This window comes from Antechinus flavipes, chromosome 4, assembly GCF_016432865.1.
Source record: "Antechinus flavipes isolate AdamAnt ecotype Samford, QLD, Australia chromosome 4, AdamAnt_v2, whole genome shotgun sequence".
Lineage (NCBI taxonomy): Eukaryota > Metazoa > Chordata > Mammalia > Dasyuromorphia > Dasyuridae > Antechinus > Antechinus flavipes.
In genome coordinates, this window is record NC_067401.1 from 485,867,373 (window position 1) to 485,880,187 (window position 12,815).

General features: G+C 38.5%; 1 long non-coding RNA gene across 1 annotated transcript in view; it reads left to right on the forward strand.

Annotated features, from left to right (window-relative positions):
• Positions 1 to 6,592, forward strand: part of LOC127563511 (uncharacterized) — a 123,045-nt gene extending 116,453 nt beyond the window's left edge. Inside the window, exons 2-3 of the long non-coding RNA XR_007953984.1 lie at positions 1,949 to 2,236; positions 4,868 to 6,592. This is a non-coding gene — a long non-coding RNA (uncharacterized LOC127563511). The remainder of the gene's footprint in view (positions 1 to 1,948; positions 2,237 to 4,867) is intronic.
• Positions 6,593 to 12,815: the final 6,223 nt, after the last annotated feature.

The following is a 12,815-nucleotide window of genomic DNA, read 5'->3' on the forward strand; positions in this document are numbered from 1 at the left end:
TCTCCTTCCTTCCATTGGACAAAAGGATCCAAGCAGTAATTGTCCTGTGTTTCATCTGGAGATCTGGCTTTGTGGTAATTTCCATCTGCTTGATTGGCATAGGGAAGAAGGAATGAGTGTTGTCATTTAGTCTCACTTGACAGACCAATCAAATGCCAACAGAATCTGTCTCCTTCCTGAAGCTCTTATAATCCATCATCTCTAAAACCCACATGAAGGGTGCTCCTCCTGGGGTAAGATCAGAACACAGGGAATTTAAGAAGGGAAGAGCTCTCATTTCCAATCTGGTTCCTCCTTCTTCCTAATTGTCTGCTAATGACTGCCTAATGAATCCTGTCACATGCTTCTTCTTACCAGCATTCTCCTTAGTACTCAGGTCAGAATTATATTTTCTATGAAACCAATGTAAAGTTGTCTCAGTTGCCCTGGATATTTATGAGAATATTGAGTTTCCCTGGATCAGAGTGGCAAACTGTGGACTAATGACATGTTGGTCTCAGATCCTAGATAGCTTTTTCCAAGTTACCAGAATTGGGATACAAGTACCAAAGAAGTGAAGAAAAAGCTCCCTAAATATAACTGGGAAAGCCTCCATATGACAAGAATCTGACAAACAGGTAACACTGGCCTGGGCCAGGGTATAACCTGCATATTTGAGTTCCTCCAAGGTAAAAGATTTGAACATTGTGTTGGAACTTCAAAAAAGGCCTAGAAGGCTGAGCAACGTGACCAGGATAGAAGATAATGTAAGTGTTGTCCCATGGAAGTTTTCTGAGGCAGTTGAGTTTTCCAAAATTTTGATGGTCCTTTCCTGAGGAAGTTAATAAGCATAAAAGTAGTCAGAAAGTCCACAGGCTCAGCCACACAATTATGAAGAAAAACTGGCCCCTGTACACAAGGGAAGAGGATGAAGAATAACCATATTAAATGTTTTCTTCGGGAAATTAGGTGATACAGTGAATAGAAAGCTGAAGCCATGAAGATTCATCTTCTTGAATTGAAAATTGGCCTCAGATACTAACTAGTTGTAACTCTGGGTGAATCATTTCACCCTGTTTACCTCAATTGCCTCATCTGTAAAATGAGCTGGAGAAGAAAATGGCAAATCATTCTAGTGTAAAGGTAAAGAAAGCCAAGAAAATCCCATTTGGGGGTCACAAAGAGTCAGATCTGACTGAAAGGACTGGCAAACAATGATGCAAGTGGAAGTTGGGTAAATTTTGAGAAGCTGCTTTCCAATACACAATTATAGCTTCCAAAGTACTTTTTCTCATTCTTTAAAATGGTAATCTGATCATGTGACTTTTCCCCCAAAAGTCTCTAGAATCACCTGTTCCTTATGCAAGTGCCCAGCTTTTCTCCACCAATTCAGATTCCTGTGCCCCTTTTATATACAACTGAAACAAAAGATCCGGGGGTTTAACTGGAGGCTGAGGTTATAATTACTCATATGAGAACCTATACCAAAATGACATCTCCCTCCCTTCTCCTCTATGTCCCTTCCTCCTCTCTCCCTTCCTTCTTCTGTCTGTCTCTCTCTTTCTTCTCAGTCTTCTCTTCTCTCATTTTCTTTCTCTCTTTCTCTCTCCTCTCAGTCTTCTCTCATTCTCTCTTTCCCTCCCTCCCACCTCTCTCTTTCTCTCTCTACACAATATCACAAGCGGGGGTGAGTGACTTGACCAGGATCCACTGCCGGTAAAGGTCCGAGACCTTATTTAGAGTCAGGAACACCTGACTCCAGTCCCGGCACTCGGCGCGCTTTGGCGCCACCTCGTGGCCCTGGTGTGTTATGTTATGGCATGAGATTAAATGCCCGCAGAAAACAGATTGGGGTCCATTACCACTGATTTAAGGGCGGGCGGCCAGGGACGTTTCGCGAACCTCGCGATCTGCCGGGAAAATCTGCCCTGCGAGGCCCTGGGCTCCCTTTCTCCCGCCAGGAACAAAGATTTCGGGGGGCTGGCTTTAGAATATCCCCGTGCGGAAGCCCTGGTACCCCGGGGAGACTTGGGCACTCGCCTCCCTCCTGAAAGCCCCAGATCTGCTTTCGCCGCCCGTTCTAGGCTGAGGAGGCAGCAGCAGCAAGATGCGCTTTTTTTTGTCCATCCGCCCCTTCTCCTTAATCTAAGTAAGAGAAAGCTTTTGAAAAGCCACAGAAAAAGGGGAGAAGAGAAGAGCTGAGAGGAAGAGGAAGAGGAAACTTTGAGAGAGTTTGGCTTGGCGCCTCGGGACACAGGTGAGGGTTATGGGCAAGTTTTATCTTTTCTGTATCTTTTTTCATTGGTAAAAATGAAGATGAAATGATGTGGGTGCAGACAGGGAATGGGGTGACCGGATTTCTTGAGTGACTTAGAAGTGACTCTCAGCCTAGTGGAGGGAACTTCCACACTAGAACTGGATTTCAAGCTTGCAAAGCCTCTGTCACTAGGGACAATGGCATTTGTTCTTGCTGGGAGAAGGAAGAATCTGTTTAAGTTTGCCAGCATCCCTGTGTAAAGTCCGGGCTAGCTCTCTAGAGGTCCTCAACACCAGCCCAACTCCTTGGTCTTTAGGTGGAGAAGTGAAGGAGGCAGGAGAGTCGCCACGTTGCTGGTCCAAGATGGAGTCTGGAGCCTGAAGTCTTCCGTGGCTGAGAGCGCCGTCTGTGTCTAGGACTCCCTTAAATACCCCAGCAGGACTACATCAGCACACCACACTGGGCATGTGCCGTTGTAGAACAAACATCACCACATTACCCTAAGTATCCACCAAGTAGATTGACTACATTATTACATTACATCAAGGGTGTGCTTAAAGAACCACCATCTCACACCGAGTAGGTACTTAACTACAAGCTGCCCTAGATTCACGAACACCCTTTCAGAGCTCCCGCCTGCTATATCCCTGAGCCTACATCATCTGGGAAGGAAACTGCTCACAAGCAGGGGAGGGTGAATTCCCATAATACTCCAGGTGAGATGTAGCTGTCCACCTGGGGATAAATGTAGAGGCAGTGCTAGCCCATCCTCTTCACCCCCAATTCTGTGTGGTTGTCTTCCAGGAGGGCCCTGCTCCTTCCTGGGTGGGGATTGGGGCATGGGCAGCAGGAATGATCCTTCTTCTGAGTCTCCTTGGGCTCTGTGGGCTCCCTGCTGTTCAGCCGGCTGCTGGGAGAATGCTGGGCTTGGTTCCTAACCAAAGGTTGGACTTCACTTGGGGAAATTACTATCAGGAGTTGTTTTCAATTGTTCATTCATGTCTGATTCTTCATGATCCCATAGGTCCATGGTCTATAGAATTTTCCTAGCAAAGGTACCAGAGTAATCTGTCATTTGCTTGTCCAGTTGATAATCTATTGTCAGCCTGTGCTCATCAGCACAAGACAGTGGTCCAGGAGGCAAAGAACAGATGGAACAAATACGTTTGGAGGAGTCCAAACTAAATCTTTTTTTTAAAATGAATAGGGAAAGAAAGAAAGGAATAACACTGGCTAGCATCTAAATTACCTTTAAAGAGGAATTATTTTATTTAAGCTGCACAAGAACCCAGTGAAGCTGGCACTTTGCTATTGTGCCCAGTGCAGAGATGAGGAATCTGATGTGCAGAAACATTAGGTCTGTGGTTACTCACGGAGCTGTGTAGCTAAGAAGACATAAGTCCAGCTTCTCCCAATTCCAGGCCCAACCCTATATCCACCTTGCCAAATGGCCTCAATAAGCTCCATGTTAGGGACGGTACATTTTCTCTTGTGCTTTCCTGACCCAGAACATGCAGGTGTTGACCATTTCAAATTCTAGAGAAATGACAAAAGTCTTGTTGCACGGCCCTCAGTATCTAGTGAGAACTATATTATGCGAGGGCAGGGTTGATACAGAAGGCAGTCTGCCTTTCATGTTTGACACAATAAAGGATGCTATGATGCTCTAGGATGTTTCCAAGAGTAAATATTCATAGAGTATCTGCATTGGAGCAATAGTCAAGGAGGCCCCTAAATGTATCATAGAAAACATTAATGAAGAACTGATGATAAGCTCACATACCCAACAGATACTAAATCCCATGGCCAACCCAGGGATGGTGGTGGTAGCTATCATTGAACCCTACTGTACTGGAAAATCCAACCTGACAAACAGGCTGACAGGAAAGACCTCAGGTAACTGGGGGGCCTGGGCTCTGAGAGTCTATTTTTGTGGTTAGGATCAGGGTTTTCTGCATTATACCACATTGGGGCGTGTGTTCTGAAATGTATTTGTAATTGAATTAATTGCATGTTCTATGCAAGGTGAATCTTGAACAATATTAGCAAGTTAATCTTTTGAGTTAGAGATCAAGGATGCTCCTCTAATAGTGGATTTGGGAGAAGGGATTTCAGCTATCACTACCAAGATTTGATGGCAGATCATGATCGAGATTAAGGTGGTGCTTTGATACACCTGGCATATCTTGACTTTGCTTGGGATACCTAATAGATCCATTGAGGCTGGATTTCCAGCTTTAGTAGGACCAGTTGGACAACAGTTTTGTTAATAACAGTAAAGCCACAGGATCTCTTCTATGTGGTGAATTGCTAGATTAGGATTTGTGGGCCAGACTGGTCTAGAGCATGATGCTGTTCACAGGCTTCCTAGGCTTTCTTGCTGAGATGTAGCAGTAGATCAGCAATTGGTGATAATCGTAAGTAGGACAATAAGACACCATGCCATCTTGAAGGAAGACAAAGTCCCTGAGTTCCAGGAACTGACATAAATTAAGCCATATAGATAACTCTTGATCCAGCTCCACAATTCTAGTTCTAAACAGACTGGTTTTGAACTCTGCAAAATCTTATTAGTCATTCTCATTGAATTTGATTGAATTACTTTTTTTCTTTTTTTTTAAATTATTCCAGGGCTTCCTAGGTCAGTAAGGAAAAGCTGAAGTGAAAGTTGAGGCACCATCCCCTCTCATCCCAGGATTAAAGATGCTTACACTAATACCTTTTATTTAAAAGAAAAAAAAACAACCATGAACTGGCAAAGAAGAAAGAACCTCACTATAGAAACTTACTATGGGAACAGGGAAGACCCAGAGTTCATCTTCACATGAGGACATTGAAATGAAAAAAAGCTTTTATCCCAAAGAGTAACATGAATTTATAGAAGAGAGAGAATTTATAGAACTCAAACAAGAATTTAAAAATTAATTGAGAGTCATTGAGTTAAAAACTAAAAAAATAAAAAATAAAAACCATCCAAGAAACACAATAAGATTACGAAGAAAATTAGCCAACTAGAAAACGAGAAACAGAATCCCAAAGATGAAATTAAGTTTTTAAAAATTAGAATTGGACAAGAGGAAGCCAGTGAAGTAATGAGAGACCAAGAAATAACAAAACATTATAAGGAAAGAAAAAATAGAATAGAATGTGAAATATAAGAAAAACAACAGATCTGGAGAACAGATCAAAAAGAGAAAATATAAGACTAATTGGACTGCCTGAAAGTTGTGACCAAAAAAATAATCTTGACACAATAATACAAGAAACAATTCAAGAAAATTGTCCTGGAGTAATAGAACATGAGGGGAAAGGAGAAAAAGAAAAACTTCTACTGGTTACCCCCTCAATGTGATCCCTTGTGAAAAATATATAGAAATATTATTGTCAAATTTTGAAACCCCCACATGAAAGAGAAAATTTTACAGGAAAACAAGGAAAAACCAATTAAAATATACTGAAACTACAATTAGAATTATACAGGAACTACTACATTAAAAGACTGCAGATCATGAAATCTTATCTACTGACAATCAAAATAATTCAGCCTATGGCCAAAAATGTTATATACAGCAAGATTACAATATTTAATGAGAAAAAATGGATATTCAATGAATTTCCAAATTCTCAGGATTCAAATGTAATAGAAAATTTAACATATAAAAACCAATAATCAAAGATCAGTTTTAAGGAGCTCAAAATAGACAAACTTTTTTTTTTGTTTTTTTTTTTTAACATGGGAAATGTATAGCATATGTTTAAGAGTGACATCAACAATAGAGTAGCTCAAAAGAAAGATTGGGGCAGGATTAAGGTAAAAATAGCAAATCATGTTTTACAAATGAGCTGCAGAGGAAGAATAGACAAAGAGACATTAGCAGGGAGAGGAGGGTTTATAGTTGTGAAAACCTACTTACATCGGGAAATGGTTAAATAGACAATACCACATATATACTATAAAAGATATAGCACCCTCCAAAATTTATAAAGAAATAAGGGGGGGAGGGATGAGCGGATGGAGAAGCAAAGGGTAAGGGAAAACAAGGGAGAAAACCATGGGTAGGGGAAGTTTAAGTAATAGCAAGGCAAATTAAGGAGTAGAATTAAAGCAGAGTCAGTAGGGACAGAAATGATAAGTGTGTATGTATGTGTATGTGTATATCTACATATAACTACATGAATATATCCTTTCTTAACTGTAGTCTGCTTGGGGGTGATGGGGGAATGAAAGGGCACAAAAAAGAATAAAGCTTAAAAAGGTGAGCAGCATAGAACCAAAGAATAATTTATAAGGAAACAAAGAAAAGATGGACATTCATGAAGATAATTTCTTCTACTAATATATATATATATATATATATATACACACACACACACATATATATATATGTATGTATGCATCTGTATATATACATATACATTTTATTTTGTATTCCTTTTCTATTTTTTCTTATTTTTTAAATAAAATTTTAAAAATTATTTTATAATTTCTTTTAGACATGATTGTAAAGAATTTTTTCTTTTGTCTAAAATTGTGAAAATGTTTCCTTATAACAACTATTATTTCTTTTATGGTGTAATTTTTAAGACTGTTTAAATTATTTATCTATTTAGAATTGACTATGATGATTACATGCAATAATGTGTTTCCATTGCTTGCCAAAATAGTATTTCTCTCTGGTGGGATTCCATTTCTACCAAAGCTCCCCATGAAAATAGAAGGCAATCAAAACCTGTGGGATATAGCCAAAGCAATTCTTAAGGGAAATTTTATATCTCTAAATATCTACATACAAATAAAACAGAGAAAGAGATCGATGAATTTGGATGCAATTAAAACAAAAGCCAGAGAAAGAATAAATTAAAAACCCTTAATTAAATACCAAGTTAAAAAATCTGAAACTCAAAGAAGAGATTAATAAAATAGAAACTAAGAAAACTATTGAACTAATAAATAAAACTAAGAATTGGTCTTATGAAAAAACAAACAAACTAGATAAACCTTTGGTTAATTTGATCAGAAAAAGGTAAGAAAAAAACCAAATCATCAGCATCAAAAATGAAAGGGTAAACTCACCACCAATGAAAAAGAAATTAAAGTCATAATTAGAATATACCTATTGGAAAGAATTCAGTTTTAGCAAAATTGCAGGTTATAAAATAAATCCACACAAATCATCAACATTTCTATATATTATTGTCAAGACCCATCAGCAACAGATAGAAAAAGAAATTCCATTTAAAATTACAGTAGACAAAATAAAATACTTTGGGGGAGGGGGGTCTACCTGGCAAGACAAACCTGAAAACTATATGAACACAATTACAAAAAATTTCTCACACAAATAAAATCAGCTCTAAACAATTGGAAAAAAATATAAATTGTTCATGGCTAGGCTAAGCTAATATAATAAAAATGACAATTCTGCCTACATTGGTCTATTTGTTCAGTGCCATACCAATCAAACTGCCAAAACATTATTTTGTAGAACCAGAAAAATAATAACAAAATTCATCTGGAAGAAGAAAAGATCAAGAATGTCAAGAGAATTAATTTTAAAAATACAAAGGATAGTGGCTTAGCAGTATCAAACCTAAAACTATATTATAAAGCAGCAGGAATCAAGATCATTTGGTCTAAGATATAGAATGGTGGATCAGTGGAATAGATTAAACACATGTGACACAATAATCAAGGCCTGTAGCAATCTATCATTTCATAAATCCCCAAATTCTACCTTCTGGAATAAGAACTGACTATTTGACAAAAAATTCTGGGAAAACTGAAGAAGAATATATCAGAAAATCTGCATAGACCTACATCTCACACCCCATATCAAAATAAAGTCAAAATTGATGCATGATTTGGGCCTTAAGGATGATTAAGAGAACAAGGGATAATTTACCTATCAGATCATAGGAAAAGGAAAGAGTTTATGACAAAAGAACTGGAGAACATCACAAAAAGCAAAATTGACAACTTTGATTATATTAAATTAAAAAGTTTTTGCACAAAGCCAAGAGAAAGAAGATTAAAAGGGAAGTACAAAGTTGAGAAAAAAATCTTTAAGACAGTATTTCTGATAAAGATCTGATTTCTAAAATCTATAAAGAACCATGTCAAATTTATAAGAACTTAAGTCCTTCCTCAATTGATAAATTGTCAAAAAATATGAACAGACAACTTTCAAATGACAAAATTAAAGCCATTTATAATTATATTAAAAAATGCTCTAAATCACTATTGATTAGAGAAATACAAATTAAAACAATTCTGAGGTACCACTTCAGACCTCTCAGATTGACCAATTTGACGGGAAAATATAATGATAAATGGTTGGAGGGAATGTGGGAAAACTGGGACATTAATGCCTTGTGTGTGGAGTTGTGAAATGATCCAACTATTCTGGAACTATGCCAAAAGAGCTATAAAACTGTATATACCTCTTCACCCAGCAGTGCCATTACTGGGTCTATATCCCAAGTAAATCATAAAGGAGGGGAAAAGACCCATATTGCAAAGCTGCTTGTAGCAGCCTTTTTTGTGGTAGCAAAGAATTGGAAAAGGAGTGGATGCCCATCGATTGGGGAATAGCTGAAGAAGCTATGGTACATGAAGGTAATGGAATATAATTTTTCTATAAAAAAATGATGAACAAGTTGATTATGATAAAGTCCTGGAATGATTTACATGAACTGATGCTGAACAAAGCAAGCAGAAACAGGAATACATTGTAGATAATAACAGTAAGAATGTGAGATGATCAACTTTGAAAGGTGTTGAAATCTTTACAAATTGTTAAGTCATTAGAGTTGAGATGTTTTGGGCCAGAACTTGAAACAAGGTACTAAGTAGAACTAATTGATACAATGCTTGTGCTCACACCTTTACTCAATGGAGTTCACATGTTTGGGAGATTTCAGGGTTTAGTATGAGAAATCTGAATTCACACCTCCCTTGAAGCTCTTAGGGCCAGAGAGCACTATGGGAGAAAACCCATAATCCTGCTCTCTGATATATAAGAAGAAAGCAGAGGCCCAATTAGGAGAATTCAGCTGAATTTAGATTGAGAGGGGAACATCAAGTGAGTTCAGCCAGAAGCCCTCTCTGAGTGAGGAGTTTTACTTCAGAACATTGGCTGGGGTTGGAGAGGAGCACTCTGGAAGATTGAGAGCCAGAAGCCCTCTCTCAGAGGCAAGACAGATTCAATTTGGTGCTGGTTCTGGAGGCTGAAGAAAGCAGAGGCAGAAGCAAAGGACAAAGCTGCAAGAGCTCTTAGAACCAAGCAGAGAGATAGGCCTCTAAGCTAACCGGGATATATTGGAGGCAATAAAAGATCTGAACTTTTATCCCCTGGATGTGTTTTGAGGTGATTATTACTTTCAACAACAACTAAGGCTGCCTCCAGAAAACCTCCCCAAGAAACCAACCTTCTCCCAGAGAGAATCATTATTATATTTTAAAAGAAGAAAATCACCACAGAAAGGCTTGGTTCTTCTCAGTGGTTCAGTGATCCGAAGCAATCCCAATACATTTTGGACAGAAAATGCCATCTGCATCCAGAAAAAAACTAAGGAAACCGAATGTAAATTAACACATGTTATATCCACTTCTTTTCTTTATTTTAAAAAATCTCTCCCATGGTTTTTCCCTTTTGCCCTGATTTTCCTCTCCCAACATGATTCCTAAAACAAAGTATATTAAAATAGATAAACTTGCTACAATAATAAAAAAGAAAAGAAAATTACTTAGGGTTATTAATGATCATGCAGGCCTATTTATCAAGGGAGCCCCACCAGGATCTGGGAGCATTCATAATACAGCAAGTCAGGAAACCTTCATATAACACAACATTTTAAGTACAAGAAGGTTTTTCCTTCATCAATCCTAGGTAACAAGAAGTTAGTTATTACCAGGGTCCTCCTGGACAAATCCTCTACAAGCTTCCATCACCAACCCCGCAAATAAACTTGCATAATCCCAGGAAAACATAGCAGGATGTTATCAGTCACACCAGCATGCTTTCCCCTTCCTGAATTTCTCTTTGGGAATCTGGCAAAGTTCCCTGCTGTCAGAAGCTGTCATGGAGCCTCACCTGAACTGTTTTGTTTCTAGGAAACTTCTAAGATGTTACATTCTTCTAGAATGTTTGTAAAGACTTTTTAGTCATGTCTCTACATAGGAGCTCGTGTTCCCATAGCAGCATTCTTGGTAAGGGTTCAAACCTACAAGAACTGGATATCTCTGGCTCTCACATCTACCAAATTATTGTCCAAGGCTCCTGTAGGGTCACCCCTGCTTTGCTATTGTCAAACTTAAGGAAACCTGGCAAGCCAATGAGTACAGAAAATATAGAACTCAAATAAGAATGATATTTTAAAACAATACAAACAATAATAATAAAATAAATACCAACAAGACAATATCTACTAAAATAAATGATAGAAAATAAGGAAAAGAAGGATAACTTTCCACAAAGACAAAACATTAGTGATTATAAGGGAATCAAGAAAAATAGGCTCGTTGTGTAGATGTTTGGTCCAAGGGCATGCTGGACAAGCCATCAAAGTGGACAGAAAACGGAACTTGCAGTCAGGAAGACTCAAATTCAAATGTGAATTCACAAGTTTATTTGCAATATGATTCTGGGAAAGTCATTTAATGTTGGTTTGCCATCTTTTCCTCAAGTGAAGAATGGATTTAATATTAGGAGCTCTGTGGGAGATGTTTTGAAGATTAAATGAGATGTTATTTTGAAGAGCTTAGCACAGTGCCAAATATTTGATAAAAATCTTGTTTCCTTCACTTTCAGCTCCCTATTAGGGAGAGTGTGTGTGTAAGGGCAATTTTAGGGAACTCATTGACTTGGGATGAAACTGAAACTGGTTCGATTCTAGGAACTCTTTTCATTTCTAGGTTCTGCCTGGGTGTGTGCTGAGGGTCAAGGAAGGGTATCATTGGCCTGTGATTCCTGTAGGGTAGAGACTTTAACTTCCTGTGTAGATCAGCTATGTCTCTGTCACTTCAGAACTTAGAAAGTTTGCTGGGGGCTGGGTGGATGAGGAGAACACAGAGATTCAATGAATTCTCTTTCTTCCCAGAAATATCCTGCATCCATGAATCCATTAGGAGCAATTGCTCCCCTCTCAGCTACTCTATTTTCTATGCTCAACTTCCTGGACTTGGCCTAACTTTTTTGCATCCTTGGGTGTGGCTGATACTGTTAAGAAAAAGATGTTTTCATGCACATCAGAAACTCTCAATGATCTTGTTTACTAGTTTCACCATAAATCTTACTCCACAAGTCTAATCTCCCAGCTTTGGGTGAACTAAATGCAAGAAATCTTCTGGCCCCAGCTGCTGATATTGGATAATGCGGGACTAGGAAATAGGAAGACCTGAGTGTGAAAGCTGCTTCCTGGCTATGTCACCTGGGGCTACTAATTTATACCCCACCTTACCTAAGTCTCAGTTTCCTCATCTGTAAAATGGAGATAAAAAATATACAGTTCAATGTATGTGGTGATTGTGTCTTTCCCATTTTATTATTTTCTTCTATTTCTTTACATTGACTTAGGTATTTTTAATGCCTCATCACAAAGGCATTTTGCTTTCTTGTCCTCCTTTTCTTTAGGATATTTATTTTTGCTTCCTCCTATACATTATTGTGAATTTCTATTCACAGTTCTTTAAGCACTCTATCTTCCAGATCTGAATTCTTAAATCTATTCATTGCATCCCCATCACAGAAGTTAAGTACTTTGGACATATAATGAAACAAGGGGGGCCATCAGAACAGATCAGAATTTTGAAAAAGTTTGAAGGAGAAAGGAGTAGGGGACAGCAGAGGATAGGATGGAAAAATAATGTCATGGAAGCAGTGAACATGAACTTGGCAGAATTCAGGAGATAATAAAGGACAGACATGTCTGGTGTGCTATGGTCCATGAGGTCACAAAGAATTGCACATGACTGAGTGACTGCATAACAACATCATTCATACCAATTGGTTTAATAAAACTGAAGTGATAACAATTAGATTTTAGCATTTAAGAAAACACCAGAATGGAGAAGTGGAGCCAAGATGGTGAAGAGGAGACTTTTTTTTATCTGAAGTCTGTCAGATGAACCTCAGATCAGTTCCAAATCAAGTCTCTGGACTGGTTCTGGAATGACAGAATCCACAAATATTTAGAGTATAACAAATTTCCAGCAGAAGATATTTTGGAAGAACTTCAGAAAAGGTCTGTTTCAATTGGGCACAGAGGGAGGTAGGTGAGAGTAGGCACCATTCAGAGACTCAGGGTGGTGTGGGCCCCATGTGCTGGGAATCTACCAGGAAGAATCTACAACAGTGTTGGCTACTCTGTCCTGGTTGAAAGCCAGTACATCAACAGATTGTCTGTAAGACATCCAACACAAATACAAAAGGTAAATAGTGAGCCCCTGAAACCCAGAATAATGCAGGACCTGGCCACGCTCACCCACCTCCGGAAGTTATTTAGTTAACCCAGCATAGCCACTGTCTCCTATACAGAAAGCTTGGACAATCAACCCTTTGTCCTAAATGCAGACCTCAAC